This window comes from Triticum urartu, chromosome 7A (assembly GCF_056163025.1).
Source record: "Triticum urartu cultivar PI428250 chromosome 7A, HENAU_Tu73, whole genome shotgun sequence".
In the NCBI taxonomy this organism is placed as follows: Eukaryota; Viridiplantae; Streptophyta; class Magnoliopsida; order Poales; family Poaceae; genus Triticum; species Triticum urartu.
In genome coordinates, this window is record NC_141879.1 from 635,632,101 (window position 1) to 635,635,338 (window position 3,238).

General features: G+C 46.0%; 1 pseudogene across 1 annotated transcript; it reads left to right on the top strand.

Annotated features, from left to right (window-relative positions):
- The first annotated feature begins 342 nt into the window (after positions 1–342).
- On the top strand, positions 343–2,768 carry LOC147960917 (F-box protein At5g18160-like; annotated as a pseudogene). The gene is made up of 2 exons (XR_015611400.1): positions 343–471; positions 1,312–2,768. The product of XR_015611400.1 is annotated as an F-box protein At5g18160-like (transcript).
- Positions 2,769–3,238: the final 470 nt, after the last annotated feature.

Here is a 3,238-nt window from a genome sequence, read left to right on the forward strand (position 1 = left end):
TATTATCCACATTCGGTAGCAAGTGCTCGTGATTTGTCTTTTTTTTTAGGGAACGTGATTTGTCTTTTTTTTATGAGGGGAAGCTCGGATTTTGTCTTTTTTTTAAAAAAAAGCTCGGATTTTGTCTATCTTCATCGCTACATCGCTCTATATTTTGGGCCATTCATAGGCTGCAAACGTCTCGCACTGTCTCATTGTAGAAAAACCCGCCCACTCACACGGGCCTTCGTTTGGTTTGGGCCGAGGGCACTCCGGCCCTGTAACCTTGTCGCGGTTGACATCATTTCTGGCCGCGGCCCCTTCCTCGCCTCAGTCCGCCCGACGCCGCCGCAGCAGCGAGAAGAGATCCTCAGCCTCGCCGCATCCCACCCCTCCTCCCCATCGGCGCGGGAGGCGCCTGCGTCCCGGTGACGAGCGAGCCGTCGCCTCCTCCGCGACGGCGACGGCGACGCCTCCGCTGCTCTGGTACTGGTAAGACGAAACTGCACTTGGAACCTCCAGTCCTCCACACACTCACCTTGTTTTTAAATCAATTAGAAGTATATAATAAGAATTTCTTTTGGACAAGTGATGGCGCCTTGTATTCATTTCAGACACAAGTTAGAGATATGATTTGACAGTCCTGTGCGCATACGTTGCATAGCTTCACAATTGTGAGCTTTTACATGAAGTTCCCTAGGAATGTGTAACACCTGAGTTTGAATGTCGGCTGTTGCAGCAAAAAAAGTTATATAAGAAATCAGTTATGAGCAAGTGGCATCACCATTGATAGAAACAAAGCCACTATTAGTCCCTGGAGCCTCTGGTCTGGGAATCCCTGCCTCCTCCCCCACTACCTGATGCAATCACAACAAATGGCTGGTATATAGTATATGCAACATTTTTGCAGAGTAGTCAACAGGGATTAAAAGGTCTGCTAGCTGATTGGTGCATTATGCATGTCCATTTGATTACAAAGCACACTGTGTTCGATTGCATCTCAACTGAGGTCACTAGAACTGTGATGTGATCACAACAAGCATAGGAAGCATTTCATTCGTGTAACCTTCTATTCATTGAATATACTATTCGGCCGACAATCGTAAAACTCTAGCCAATTTACACTTTTGGATTATGGTTCACGCCAGTGGATTTTGGCTGCTTTATATGGTAGATTCTTCATAGCAGTACTCTGCCATAAAACATTTGAATATAATAAAAGCATCACGTTATCTCTTTGGCTTATGCCATATACTGTTATGCGTTTGCCAAGTTGAATTTAGGGGTACAGATAACCTCAATCATCTCCATCTTTTTTTTTCTTTACCATAGATTTGACGGAACACCGGTGGCAGTCAATCACCATGACGAAAAGAAGCCACGCGACCGTCCTCGACGACCTGCCCGACTGGATTGTCATTGAAGAGATCCTTGTCCGTTTGCCCCCCAAGGACCTCCTTCACTGCCGCGCTGTCCGCAAGATGTGGCACAGTGCCACCTCCACCAACAAGTTCATGCTCGACAACTGCCGCCGTCGACCCTTGCTCCCTGTGATCAGAAAGCATATCCCTGGGCAGGAAGGAGTCGGGTTCATTTTCTTCTGTGATAACGATGCAGGAGCCTCCGACCAAAACCTCTGGCCAATCATTCAGCACTTAAGTTAAGTTATCTCCTGGGCACCTGTTATGGCCTTCTAATCTTGGCCGGCCAATCCGATTTCTGGATCTGCAACCCGGCCACTCGCAAATGTGCTCCACTACCACAACCTCGAGTTCCATCGCCTTCGTCAGGGGGTTCCGATGACTACATAGCTGGCTTCTACCGGCACCATCCATCTGGGGAATACCGGGTGCTCTGGTTCTCAAATGGCTCATACCGTGGCTACATCCTAACGGTAGGATCCGACAAGCCGAGAATCATTAGTCGGCCGTCAGTGTCATCACGTTTGCTGAAATGCAGGCGCGATATGGCTTTTGATTCCTGCTGTAGTTCACAAGTCAACCACCGGGGCAGCCTGCACTGGTTAACAGGAATGGAGACGGAGACTTCCATGGACATCATGGTGTTCGACACAGTAACTGAGACGTTCCGGTGGATGCGCAGTTCTGGCCAGTTGGGCTATCAGGTGTCATTGTGGGAGATGGACAACAAGCTTGCTTCATGCAGCACCAATGATGCCATCATAGAGATTTGGATGATGCAAGACTACGAGGCTGAGGCCTGGGCCTTGAAGTACCGGATTAACTTGTTAGCGATGAAGACATTACCACAATTCAAGTATGTTTCTAAGATGGCACTGCTTAACCAGCGTGAGCTGCTGATCTATTGTCACACTGCATCGGAGTGTCCTGACTTTATGTTGCACTGTGACACTGATGGAAAGTTTTTGGGATATGTTGAAATCAAAGAGGGAAAGTACTCCGTATACTTCACTTATCAGTACTTTCAGGAGAGCATTCTTCCACTTCCGTTCTGTGAGATGCAAGAAGAAGGTGGTGTGGATAAGGAGCCTCCATTCTTCATAGGGCTATAAGGCGGTTTGTACTTCTAGTTTGCCATGTACGCTTTCGGAGTTTCCATCATATATGAGCATGGCCCTAGTTCTTACCTTATAGTACTACTGGTAGAACTGAACAATTTATATGCCTGTGTTATCACTTTTGCGATCATCTGGTGCCGTTTGTGTTGTCTTGAGCGTCATCACGATGTGTCGGAGTATCTATGCTATACATCTGTGCTATGCCTCTCCTGTTTACTTTCAATTAGCATTGTTAAGCAGTGTGAATGGCACTGGCTGCAAATCTAAATGCTAATTACTTCCTAAGTTGTTAATGTGTAGGATGAATTCGTGATATTAGAGAATCAGTGCAGCAATCAAAAGCAATCTAGTATTTTTGCTAAGAAAACAGTGCCACCAGGAAGTTCTTTGTGGGACTATAACTATGTAGTTGTTGGAATGGTTAGTTTGGATCCTTGCTTGGGTTAATAGTTTGTTATTCGCTGCTCTGTTTGCAATTTGGGTTTAGCTCTGACATAATTTCTTGTGGCACCTGGTTCCTCCTTGTCTTTGTTGTGTGAACATGTTCTTTTTATCAGGGATACTTGTGTAGTCGTGCAGGTTGGTTTTCAGCACGGTTCTATAAAGAAGTTGGCACTTTGGTTATATATGTTTATTTTAGAATCACTTTGGTTATATATGTTGGGGGGTATTGGTAGGGTATTTGTTGCCTATTCTAAGGCTGTATAGCTGTTCTTGTCT